The sequence below is a fragment of the Miscanthus floridulus genome, chromosome 15 (genome assembly GCF_019320115.1).
Source record: "Miscanthus floridulus cultivar M001 chromosome 15, ASM1932011v1, whole genome shotgun sequence".
Lineage (NCBI taxonomy): Eukaryota > Viridiplantae > Streptophyta > Magnoliopsida > Poales > Poaceae > Miscanthus > Miscanthus floridulus.
In genome coordinates, this window is record NC_089594.1 from 7,206,923 (window position 1) to 7,220,177 (window position 13,255).

Below are 13,255 nucleotides of genomic sequence, written 5' to 3' on the forward strand. Positions count from 1 at the left end.
CCTCGATCGCTCAGGGATGCCTGCATGGTCAAGGCCGTTTTGCAAACAAATTAGCTATAATAAACACTGAACCAAGAAACAAAAATCGGAGGCAAGCATGCTGGATCTATTTGCTCGTTTCATTTTACAATGATTCAGTATGATTCGTGTGTATTGTTGCCAGATTATTTGAAAATAAACAGAAAACCAGTCATGCTAGTTGTAGCTTCTTCTAGCTTGGTCATGAGAAGGACTCAAAGGAATATATGATATATGCATCATTTCAGCTAAGCTTATTTCTGGTTCCTCCATATGATGTGGGAAACCATACACACCCTTTCACGCTTGTTAGAAGTTGAGGATTCTATCTCTTATTCTTGAGAAAAATGACTGAAGTTTACAAATTATGCAATACAGAGTTAACTGTCAGCAACTTACGCTTTTGTATTATTATTACACTGAAATAAATGAAACAAGCAGTTTGTACTTACTTGGACGCAGTAGCTGCTGACAGGCGATGTCAGGAACCGGTGAGCTGTGTACTAGGCGATTTGCGATTGTGATTGCTATTGCCAGTTCCAAACCAACCTCCTTGTAGCTGAGAGACAATTAAACAATGCCGGAAGGTTAGATCTATGGTTATTGGGTACCCATGCCATGATGATGTAGAAATAATTTCCATTCATGTGAGGCCGAGGTCGTCTTCTTGGGTATTTATTCTTTATATCCACAGATGCATCGCGTTATATTGAATACAATAGATAGTGGGGTAGTAGTGGTAAAAAAAGTAGAAAAACATTATTAATTCCAGCTCAAATGGAACTAGTCGGTTTAGGTTCCTTCGGATTTACTCCCTGGAACCAGGGAATGGTTCCAGGAGTCCATTCGAAAGAACCGAACAAGGCCTTACCAGTTTGTCAAAAAAAAAACGATTCGGAACAAGGCCTTACACAGTTCGGTTGGGTAGAGTTCGGTTCGGTGATTGCTCCAAAGAAACGGTAAACAAATTAGAAGTGACGTTGAGTCATGAGGTTTCATAAGCAACACCATCAATGACCTGTCCTACATAAGATATTTTTAATTGAACAGCCAGCGCATGGTTCGATCGTTTGAGTTGGGTTTTGATTTAATCTCTGCTGCTGCCCTATCTCTTTTGTTCTTTCTTTCCTGTCTGTACTGAACCTTTTTTTTTCCTTAATCAATTCCAGTAGGGGTCTAAAAAAACCCCTCCTGTTTGTTAAAAAAAACAGCTTCCACGGTTCGATTTTGATGTACCCTAGACCTACTCTCTTAGTGGTTCAGTTGCGTGAATAACGTTCTTTCAAGTGAAACGGGCTACAGTGTAGTCTCAGGTTTTTTTTGCCCCTGGCTCTTGCTCACACAATGCACAACGGAACAGAGCTGCTACGTCCAGCTAGATTGCTGCCGGCCATCTTTGCGCTGATCTTGGTTCCTCTCCGGCGACCCGCTCAAACTCATCTCTAAGTACTCTAAGAAGAATCTAAGTAGAAAACGATAAGATAAATCTATATTCAGATACCTCCGTGCAGTCCACATTTGGCTGTATGTTTTCCGTGTTTATGTCTACTCATTTTTTTAAAAAAAAATAACAAAAGGGTCATCATGAGTAGTTCAGTTTTTTTCGTTTCAAATTTTGGTCGGCGTCTTTTCTATCGATAATGATACGACGAGGACATCCATCCTATCACTCCCATCCGGATGCACTCCTGCTAAAAAAATCCCCGTCCGCTCGTTCCACTCCCCACAGCGCCTCCATCCTGCGCATCCCCCACGGCGCCTCCGCTCGCCGCTGGTCGCTGCGCCTGCCGCTGGCCCCTTCTTCTCGTCCCCCGCCCGGCCAGAGCTCCCCACCGGCCCCTTCTTCTCGCCCCAGCCCGGCCAGAGCTCGTCGGCAACCACCTGCACCTGTGGCCGGCCCCTTCCTCCCGGCCGGCAAACAGCGCCATCGCTGGCCTATCCCCGCCATCCCCTCCGCCCACCTGCGACGATGACAGCACGCATCCCGGCAAAAAGCTCGCTGGCGGCCTGTCCGCACCGCCCCCTCCGCTCGCCTCCAGAAGGGGCCACAATGGTGCTACCCTCGGCCTGCCCATCCCCCGCTTGTGCTACGTCTTATGGAAGAAGAAGGGTGAAAAACGCATGTTGTAAGCCTATGTTTCAGGTGTTTTAGATGTTTCATAGGTATGTTACAAATGTTTCATAAGAATGTTGCAAAAGTAGATCGGGATGTTGCATATGTTGCAATGGTTGTACACGTCTATTGCAGCTTTGTTCCCAATGTTTCATCTATTTTCTCATACGTATGTTCCAAGTGTGTTTACTTGGATATTGCATATATTTCACATATATGTTGCAAGTGTTTTATCTGGATGTTGCGTATGTTTTACAATGGTTTTGAGGTGTTTTTGCAAGTGTTTCAGATGCATGTTTCAAGTGTTTTATCTGTCTTAAGACATTTGTTGTAAGTGTTGCATTTGGATGTTTTAAAAGTAGATCGGGTGTTGCACCTCGCTTCCTCCTCGCCTTCGGCTGCCTCGCCTCGGTGTCTTCATCTTCTCTCGGCACCGGCTGAGCATCCAAACTAGAGGTGTAGGTGGGCACTGCCCCCTCCCCTTCTTCTCGAAGCTAGCAGCGCGTCATGGGATGGTGGCACGGCTTGGGATGGCGGTGCGGCGGGGGACGGGCCACCGTGAGTTGTAGAGATACTATCCTTACATCCTACCAATATTCTAAAGTATCTCTACCTTTCTATCTCTATCTAATATTATATCTAACCGGACATGTTCCTATATACGGAAGTATATTTGGTTTCACAGTCTAAATGTAGTACATCAAATAATTTGATATCAAGAAAAAAGAAAGTAAAGAGAAATGTAAAATCAGAGTTAACCTAAGCATAGTTGTAGGTATGCAAGCAAACATTCTTGAAAACGTCTCGGCTGCGGAATGTGGTCGGGGTGATCCTTTCTAGTCGAAAGTGATCGCAGTTTCTGACAATTTCAGGAAGGCCGGGACGGCCTCGCCCAGGGCGGCCGCGTTGACCTCCCTATCCGTGAGCTTCTGTCGGCTCTTGGACTCGTACGCCGATGGTTCACCGAAGATCATGAGGCACCCTTTTGGGTCGGGATACGCATCCCTTTTTCCCTCATCGCCGGCGGATTCGGATGGCATGTCCATGCCGGTTGCCTTATAACCGCCCTTGAAGTAGCATTTGATGAGGTCGCACTCTTCAAGGGTGTGTTTGACCGGGCAAGCCGTGGTTGTGGCACTGGCATCTTGACTATCTTGTCGAAGCTGACATGGTTGAGCTTGCTAGTCTTTTGCTTGTGGACCCTGTCGACCACCATGACAAACTCGCTGTCGCGATGCCTCCAGCTGTGCTTCTTGCCTTTCCCTCGCCGATTGCGGTCCTTAGCCTCGTCCGTGGGTTCAGCGTGGGCCTTGCTCTTGTATTTGCAAAAGATTGCCCGACAGGCCTCCTCGCCGGAGGCATGGCTTGTAGCGAGGTCGAGCAGCTCCCGCGTCATCCGCGGCTTACTGCGTCTGAGCTCATGGACGAGTGCTTCATTGGTCATGCCGGAGATGAACGCTCCGATCACTGTCCGCATCCACGATGTCGGGAAGCTCATTGCACTGCTGAAAGGTCCTTGTTTGGTTTTGGTAATTGAGTGACAACCTTAGGTGGACTAATATGTGTTTGAGTGAGATACACAGGTGATTAGTCCATAGGTACTTGTGTGAGCAACTTATGCCATGACGGTGAAGATGGCTTGGATTTGTTGCAAGGCTCACACATGTGATGAAGGAGCTCATTGCATATGAGACATGACATGGAGTCATGTGATCAAGGTGGAGAAGATCAAGACAAGACTTGGCTCGACGGACCGGTTGCAAGAGTGAAGGGCAAGTTGAGTGATGACTTGGCGCCGATGGACCGAGGTAACGGTGAAGAGCAAGTGAAGTCAAGATCGATGAACCAATACTGGTCACGTGATGATATGTAGTGGATCATATCATTTGGTGTTTGGTTGGTGCATGTGTTGCATCGACATCGAAGGAGATGGAATGGAATGCGCAAGGCAAAGGTATATTTGTAGGGCATTTCATTTCACCGGTCAAAGGTTGTGTAGAGAAGTGCATGACCGTGTTTAGGATAGAAGGCCGTACTATTAAGAGGAGCAAACTTGTTTGCATATCGGTCATCTAGTGCCACTTGAGCGATCTAACTTTGCATACGTGTTAGGATTGAGTGGCGTGGTGAAAAGAGTGCTAATCCTTTAGAAAAATGTTTGTGAAAAGCTAACACATGTGCACAAAGTGTAGTTCACTTGGTAGTGTTGGCACATTTGCAAAGGAGAAGTCGAAAGGTAAAGAAAGGAGGCAAAACTAGGCTTTGGCTGCTGCCCTAGGGGCACCGCCCCTAGCTGTCCAGTGCACCGTCACCCTAGTGACGGTGACCGGCTGGGAGGCCAAGAGCAACGTGTTGCCCTAAGGGCACCGCCACTGGCTGTCCGGTGGCACCGCCACCCCTAGGGCGATGCCCACCTGGACTTAGCCGAGCGCAGCAGGAGCCGAGGTGGTCACCGGAAGTAACGGTGTACACCACCTTATGGAGGGCGGTGGCACCGCTGGGGCTGTACGGTGCACCGCCGCTTTTCGGCAGAAAGGAGGGGTTGCCGAGGGGGTCACCGTCTGGGCACCGCCATGCCTATGGCGGTGCACCGCCCCTTTTTACCCGAGACTGGTGACTTCATGGGGTTGGCCTGGGTGGTCACCGCAACCCCTAGGGCGGTGCCACCGCCACCCCTGTCTGGTGACCAATGGCTAGTTTCAAGCCGTTGGAATTCGACCGTTGGGAGGGGCACCGCCGTGTCCGGTGCCAGTAACCGCCGTGTCCGGTGCCCTCGCAGAAACCAGCAACTTTGCTCCAACGGCTCTGTCAACGAAATACGGTCGGTAGTCTACCTAGGGGTATGCCCAAGGTAGTAGATTATCGGCAGACAGATACGCAAGCTACAAACAAGATGGTGACGCAAGACAGACATGAGATTTTATCCAGGTTCGGCCGCCGTAAAGGCGTAATACCTACGTCCTGCGTCTGATTGTATTGCTGTATGTCAATGAGAGATGTTTTTTATAGGGGTCCCCTGCCCACCTTATATAGTCCGAGGGGCAGGGTTACAGATCTGGAAACTAATCCTAGCCAGTTACAATTGTCATAGGTGGCCGGATAAGGATTCCTATTCTAACCGACCAGGATCTTGCTTGACCTCCAAATCTGTCTTGATTCCTTGCGCGGGATTCCGAATAGATTGGCCGGGCCACACGTCGTCATCTAATGGGCCAGACCCCCTGATCCAGGCCGGCCCAAGCCTAGCTGTAAGGGTATAGGGGTTAATACCCTCACATGCTCTATTTGGCTTGGGGGCTATAAATAGAGGTGGAGCTTGGGCTTGGGTTGGCTGCTGAGCACCCTTAAGCCTTGGTGACTTGTGTAGGTGTGCTTGGGAGCCCTCTAACTCACTTGTGCTTGCAAGAGTGCGATCCAATTGTTAGTGAGTGTGATTCTAGTGCTTTGCATCGTGAGGTTGCATCGAGTGGCACTAGGTGATAGAGTTGCAAGCCGGTGGTGCTTGTTACTCTTGGAGGTTGCCACCTCCTAGATGGCTTGGTGGCTTGCGACTACGTTGAAGCACGCGAGAAGATTGCGCGGTGCTCCGGAGGAGGATTTGTGAGGGGGATTGTGCTCACCCCATGGGGATCACGAAGAGCAACTCTAGTTGAGCGTGTCATTGAGCTACCCTCACTTTCGGGGCAAGGTTCTTGCGGTGCCGAACGTGCGGGCTTGGCGGGTGATGCCAATTAGCCGCTGAACCACCAAGTGAGCGGTCGACACAACAGGGACGTAACTTGGTGGCAACCAAGTGAACCTCTGGAGAAAATCACCGTGTCAACATTGTCTTCATAATCTTCTCGGTGGTTTGCATTTCGTGAAACACAAGCTTGTATTACTTTCATTTACATTGTGCTTGTGTAGTTGCTCTTGTGACTAGCTTAGCTTTGTAGCTTGCTAGTTGCCTTCTTGCTTGTGTAGCATAGAAGTAGCTCCCTTGCGTGGCTAATTTGGTTTTAGTAACCTTGTTAGTCACATTGCTTAGCTTGTGTAGCTAAGTAATTTACGCTCTCTAATTTGGCTTGTGTAGCCTTGTTATTGAGCATTGCTAGTGAGCTTAGGGGCTTTAGTGCTTTTGCTTCACTAGTTGTGTAGGAGCTCCCTCGGTTGTGTGAAGTACTAGTGCATAGGTTTGTGTGACCTTGCTCTATAATTAATTAGATGAGCTCTAGCTAGCCCGGCACCTTTGTTGCCTAATTAGGATCTTAGTGCTTGTGAACTTAGATAGAGGGGTGTAGTCTTGGCTAGACCAATAGTTTTAATTCTGCATTTATTTCGGTTAGCCGACGTGATTAATTTTAGAAAGGACTATTCACCCCACCTCTAGTCCACCATCTCGACCCTACAACTGCTTGGAAAAGCGGTGGATGTACTCGCACAGAGTCTCTCCCACTTTCTGCTTGCAGGCTTTGACATCCTAGGAGTTCCCAGGTGAAAGGTCCTAATGGCTAGAGGGGGTGAATAGCCTATTAAAAACTTCTACAACAACACTTAGCAAACTGGTTAGACAAATATGAGGCGAAGCAAGTGTTGCGCTAGCCTACTAAAAATGCAAGCCACCTACCACAATTCTAGTTTCTATAGTTTCTATCCACACAATGGCTATGTCACTACACTAAGTTAGTGTGTTCTCAAAGGTTAACTAAAGAGCCACACTAACCAAACTAACAAGCTCTCACAACTAGCTACACTAAAGAGCTTGACAACTAGTTTGCGGTAATGTAAAGAGAGAGAGAGAGAGAGCAAGATGGTTATACCGCCGAGTCGAGGAATGGACCAATCAATCACAAGAATGAATACCAATGAAGACCAATCACCTCGGAATCAAATGATGACACAATGATTTTTACCGAGGTTCACTTTCTTGCCGGCAAGCTAGTTCTCGTTGTGGCGATACACTCACTTGGAGGTTCACATCGCTAATTGGACTTCACATGCCAAACCCTCAATAGGGTGCCACACAACCAACACAAGACTGAGGACCACACAAGCCACGAGCAATTTACTAGAGAACCTTTTGGCTCTCCACCGGGGAAAGGTCAGGAACCCCTCACAATCACCACGATCGGAGCCGGAGACAATCACCAACCTCCGCTCGACGATCCTCGCTGCTCCAAGCCATCTAGGTGGTGGCAACCACCAAGAGTAACAAGCGAATCCCGCAGCGAAACACGAATACCAAGTGCCTCTAAATGCAAACACTCAAGCAATGCACTTGGATTCTCTCCCAATCTCACAAAGATGATGAATCAATGATGGAGATGAGTGGGAGGGCTTTGGCTAAGCTCACAAGGTTGCTATGTCAATGCAAATGGCCAAGAGAGTGAGCTCGAGCCGGCCACATGCCTTTAAATAGAGCCCCAATGAAATAGAGCCATTGGGCTCCTCTGTCCAGCGAAACACGGGCTGACCAGACGCGCCGGTCAGGTTGACCGGAATGATGGACCCCTACGTCGGTCGCCCGATGCTTTCCACGTGGCTCCTCATTTGAATCTACACCACGCTGATCTCAATGGTCATCGGTGCACTTAAGTTGTGACTCGGACAGCGCTACAGTGTAGGACCGGACGCACCAACACCTGGCAGTCCGGTCACTTCCTAGTAAGCATCCAGAGAAAGTTTTTCGCAATCGGACGCGTCTGGTCACGCCTGACTAGACTCACCCAGCATCCGGTCAACACACAGACCAAACTCCCGAGCACCACGTCAGTAGGACCGGACGCTGAACAATGTTCAGCCAGAGTCCGATCACTTTTCTTCTTAGAGTTCGGTCAGTCTCTGCTGACTTACCGACGCCTAGGGTTGGCCACTGGACGCGTCTGGTCCCACGGGGACCACGTCCGGTCCCCTTGCAAAACCCTGTCTTTTGTTTCGGTGATCAAGACTCTCCACCGGTGAAGTTTCGAACCCTTGCTTCCAAGTGCTAAACACAATGTGTATCACCTTTGTGCATGTGTGTTAGCATATTTTCACAATCATTTTCAAGGGTGTTAGCACTCCACTAGATCATAAATGCATATGCAATGAGTTAGAGCATCTAGTGGCACTTTGATAACCGTATTTCGATATGAGTTTCACCCCTCTTAAATAGTACGGCTATCGAACCTAAATGTGATCACACTCGCTAAGTGTCTTGATCACCGAAACAAAATGGCTCCTACCACTTATACCTTTGCCTTGAGCCTTTTGTTTTTCTCTTTCTTCTTTTCCAAGCCCGAGCATTTGATCACCATGGTCACACCACCATCTTGATTATCTCCATCCTTGCTCACCACTTGGAATGTGCCACCTATCTCATAATGACTTTGATGAACTAGGATAGCACATAGGGTTTCATCAATTCACCAAAACCAAACTAGAGCTTTCACCAGGGCGCACATACGTGCCCTGGAAATTCCCTATGAAGACGCACTTGAAGTCTGCCCACGAGTGGATGCTATCCGCGGGGAGATGCTCGAGCCATGCTTGGGTGCTTTTCATGAGGTAGAACGACAAATATTGGATGATGAAGAGATCGTCATCCACCCCGCCTGCTTGACAGGCGAGCCAGAAGTCTAGCAGCCATACGTCGGGATTGGTATCTCTAGAGTATTTGACGATGTTCGGCGATGCGTGGAACCACAACGGGAACGGCGTCTACCGGATCCTCCCACGAACGCCTATGGGCCGCAAGCGTCCGGGCTCAGACTGCGCTGAGCATCTTGGATCCTAGGGTGTCTGCCATGGTTGTTCAGGTCGCTGTCACCATAGTGCAATAGGTCCCTACCCACTGAGTCTGGCCTAGGGCATCTGGCGCCTTGAACCGGGCGAGCATTGTGGTTCCCGACATAGTGGCAGCGCGCTAGGGATGGCTCTCGCTAGCACGCTGCCATTCGTCGCCGTGCCAGAGTATGCTTGGTGCATGGTACCCCTCAGGGGCGCCACGCATGGAGAAGATATGCATGAGGCTAGCCTCGAGGTGTCGCCTCTCCACAGAGCTTTGATCTTGCTATACCACTGTGGTCTCTAGCAGGTCTCGCAGCTCCTTGTGGATGCACTTTCCTTCGTCGGTCGAGGGTTCAGGGGCCAATTGCAAGATCATGGTGGCCGCCACGACATTCTGGCTAGCTTGAGCGAAGATGGGCGTCTCCCTCTTGCCTTATTGGATTTGGTCGTATACGTAGCGTGCCCACGTCCGTGTGCCCTCAGCGTCGAGGTGTTACTGGCTAAGGCATTCGTCGTCGCGGTGTTCATCAGCCTGCTCAGGTTCACGGGCCCTGGCTTGTTCTAGGTGCTCCTACTCATACTCCAGCCTGTTCCCCTAGGGTGCATGGAATCGGATAGGCATCGTCCTCTGCGCCTCCTACCGCTGCCACCCCATACTCTAAGAGGTGCAACATGTTGCATTCTCTTGACGGATGACAGCTCCCCTCGGAATCAGACTCGAAGTTCGTGTTCCCTGGGGTCTAAGACTAGGAGGTCATAGACAGACTCTAGATCCCACTCCATCATCCCCACAAACCCCGAAGGGGCTCGGCATCGTCGTAGGGCCGTTGCGCCTGGCAAGCTCTCACTCGAAGAGTAAGATTGCGTCCCTCATGTCGGAGGGCAGCGTAGTGCAGGGGTCCCAGAATTCACCTTTGGTGGCATAGGCCCACTCCCGGAGAGCTGGGCAAAGGCGTTCGCCAGCACGTCGAAAATGTGTCGGCTTTGCCCTGGCATCAGAGTCGACGATCGTGGGACCGGCACGGCCGATCCATGATCAGGCATTGGGATATGTGGCGAGGCCGCATTCCCTTTGTTGAGGCATAGCTGACCCAAGTGATCGACTATGAAGTCTAGATCCCCAAAGCGCAGGGCTTGGCCTGGGGAGAAGACCATTAACGGGTGCTGGCCCGTCGACGTCGACAAACTCGAGGCTTTCGAAGTGGATGCGGCCAACGGGGGCTGCACCAAGAGCAAGTCTAACATAGGTGCAGGGAGCCATCGCTTCCTTCTCAACAATGAGAGTGCGCGACTGCCCCCTACCTGGCGCGCCAACTGTCGGTGTTTTGTAGATCGACTAGTGAATTTATATGAAAGTCGTGCTGCTCTAGGAAGATGATGGTAGCATCCAAAAGACACGAGGAGTTATACTGGTTCAGGCCGGAGCCCTACGTCTAGTCTCAGAGATCATCGAGTGCGTGTTCCTCGCTTGAATGCTCTAAAGTTCTTACAATGGGGGGTGCATGAATGGTGGAAGAGGTAGGAGAGCTAGAGCTAGGAGATGGACTGCCCAAATGAAAGCTTCGAGAGTCTGGAGATGAAGATGTTCCGGTAAGGGTGCCCTGGCTACCCGTATATAGAGTCCTGGGGCCAGGTCACATACAAAGAAGAAGGTTCTCCCGATCGAGGGGTCATGAGCCTGAGGGAGGGGGCCTAGCTAACTTGGCTTGCAAGTAGCGATGTCTTGTGGTGCTTGTCCCGGCGTGGCTGTTGTCATGGGCTTATGCCCATGTCGCGGCATGGTGTAGCGTGGTGCCACAGTGCTAGTCATGGTGGCACTGTGGGCACGGTGCGTGTTTTGCTAGCCATCCTATGCGGCGTGGTCTCACTGTGGCCTCATCATCGCCTCCTGATCATCTGGGGGCATCGTACAGGAGCTGGTAGCTGCCCCTCGGATTGCTGATCGCCTTGCTGCCTATGGCCATGATCCCGAGCTTTGGGGTCGTGGCCCTTGTTGGCTTGGATGGCCTCCTAAGTCAAGGCCACCGTCATGGATCCCATCCCGTAGTGGGTGGAATTATACATATGTCTCGTCGGAGCCGTATTTGGATGGTGGGTCTCTGTACTGGCCGTCACCGCTTGGCGATGTTGTCTTGTCATCGCTGCGTGGCGCAGGAATGGCATCTAACCGGACTGTTGTCCCATCGGTCCTTGTGGGGTCAGTGCGGCATGCCTGCTCTTGTCAAGCAGGCGCGCTTGGTGGTACTCGATCTCTCCCCGTTCCTCCTAGGGGTCGGGACGGCGGGAGGTCGTGAGTTGTTGCGTGGCGTGCGGCTAAGGCAGAGGGAAGGGGTCATGGCCATCCCATGCTTTAGTGCTTGCCTAGCCCGCGTAACTCTACTATGCCTCGATCGTTTGGGCTCATACTAGCTGGCGTACCGTGGGCCGTCCGGGCAACTAACTAATCAGTGTCTTGAGATACCCGGGGTATCATAACCATGACAGAGGTGCTGCTCCTCGCCGTAGCACCACCAAAGGTGATGCTGCTCCTTGGCCAGATCCGCCATGCTGCCACCTCGAAGGAGAGAGAGAGAGAGAACTCCTTGGCTAGATCTACCGCTGGAGGAGCTTGAGTGAGAGGGAGGAGCTCCTTGGATAGATCCGCCACCGAAGGAGCTCAAGGGAGAGGGAGGAGCTCGTCAGCCAGATCCACCGCGTGGGAGGAGCGCCGCCGCCTCTGGCCACCGGCGCCAGGTGCACGCATGAGGCCTCCGCCGCTACCGCTAGGAGAGAAGAGAGAGTAGAGGGAGAGAACACACACACAGAGAGAGAGAGAGAGAGAGAACACCGCCGATGGGAGCTGAGAGAACGAGAGAGACAGTGGAGAGAAAAGGGACGATGAGGCCTCCAAACCCTAACTCGGCTATATATACGTAACATGGCTAACGGGCCTTGTGGGCATATTTGGGCCTCGGGTTAATTTTCCGAGACGGGCCTCTTAAGAGCACCGCCGCTGAAAATGGTCTCCATTTTCGGAGGCGGGTTCCGCCTCTGTAAATACATTTTAGGAGGCGTGCAATATCCGACTGCCTGCGTAAATAAAACATATGTCTCTATAGATCCATTTTGTGAGACAGGCAATGGTGACCGCCTCTATAAATAAATTGTCCTGTCTCCAAAAATCCTTAGGTATTTTATTAGACGGTTGCATTTAGTGACTGTTTGCGTTAATGTTTGGGCAGTGCCTCGCAAAATTATTTTTGTAGTAGTGGTTCACACTACTCCATAAGTTATTATCGTTCATTGTTGATAATTAGCATTAGGTCTTCGGGTAAACAAGACAATGTTCATGAAGGCGAGTAGATGGCTACACGCAACTAGTGCATAAGTTATTATAATTCATTCTTGATAATTAGCATTAGGTATTCGTGTAAACAAAACAATGTCGTTGAAGGCGAGTAGATGGCTAGATGCAACTAGTACATAAGTTATTAGAATTGATTAATATATATGGTTCTGCATCTGGTCTAGTTAGTTGGAAACTTTCCTCTTCCTCCTTCCCCCGAGTGCCCCCAACGGGAGGCTCGGGGCGACCGCGCCGGCATCGAGCTTCCCCCCTCTCGGCCTCCCCTCGGGCCACCGTCACCGCCCTCCGGCGTGTGGTGGCGGCGCCCAGCAGCGGTCCACTAGAAAGTGGCGCCCATCCGCACCTCCCCTTCCCTCCCCCTCGCACCTCTACCCCTCTCCCTCCACCCCCTTCACCTTCGGCGACAACCGACGGTGGATTGCCGGATCTGTTCCCCCAGGGGCCATATCTGTCGCCTGGTAGTGCCCAGGTCTACCGTGTGCCCCTCCTCAATGGCGGTTGGCAGCGGCTTCGTCCAGGAAGCTGGAGGCGGGACTAGGGCTGCATGCTTGTGCATCGGTGGCCGGATCTGTGGTGGTGCACAGTCCTACCGCACGCCCCTCCTCGACGGTGGCCGATGGCAGCTTTGTTCGGGCGGCCGGATGCGGGACTAGGGCTGCGTGCTTGTGCATCGGCGGCCAGATCTGCCATCTTGTGGTGCCTAGGCCTACCACGTGCCTCTTGTTGATGGTGGCCGGCAGCGGCTTCGTCCGGGCGGCCAGAGGCGGGACCTGGGGCTGCATGCTTGTGCATCGACGGCTGGATTCGCTCCTCTACGGCGGCTGCTCACCCATGTGGTCGTTGTCATCCGTGGTTCCTGCCATGTCGTCGGCTCATGGTGGACTTCCTCACTGTGCTTGTGTGTGCCTTGTTTCTACTAGCTTTGGTATGTCATGCAGCTCTTGACATTGTCGTTGTCGTCTGGCTTTCAGTAGCAGATGTTCAGCCGCTATCGTTCTCTGGCGGATACTTTGCCGCCATTGTCATTGGTC